Below are 304 nucleotides of genomic sequence, written 5' to 3'. Positions count from 1 at the left end.
GGTTGATTTTTTCTTGTAAATTTGTTTAAGTTATTTGTAGATTCTGGATATTAGCCCTTTGCCAGACGGTTAGATTGTAAAAATTTTCTCCCATTCTGTAGGTTGCCTGTTCACTCTGATGGTAATTTCTTTTGCTGTTCAGAAGCTCTTTAGTTTAATTAGATCCCATTTGTCAATTTTGACTTTTGTTGCCATTGCTTTTGGTGTTTTAGTCATGATGTCCTTGCCCATGCCTATGGCCTGAATGGTATTGCCTAGGTTTTCTTCCAGGGTTTTTATGGTTTTAGGTCTAATATTTAAGTCT

Source organism: Mandrillus leucophaeus, unplaced genomic scaffold, assembly GCF_000951045.1.
Source record: "Mandrillus leucophaeus isolate KB7577 unplaced genomic scaffold, Mleu.le_1.0 Scaffold279, whole genome shotgun sequence".
NCBI classification, from domain to species: Eukaryota; Metazoa; Chordata; class Mammalia; order Primates; family Cercopithecidae; genus Mandrillus; species Mandrillus leucophaeus.
Note: the sequence above shows the minus strand (reverse complement) of the source record.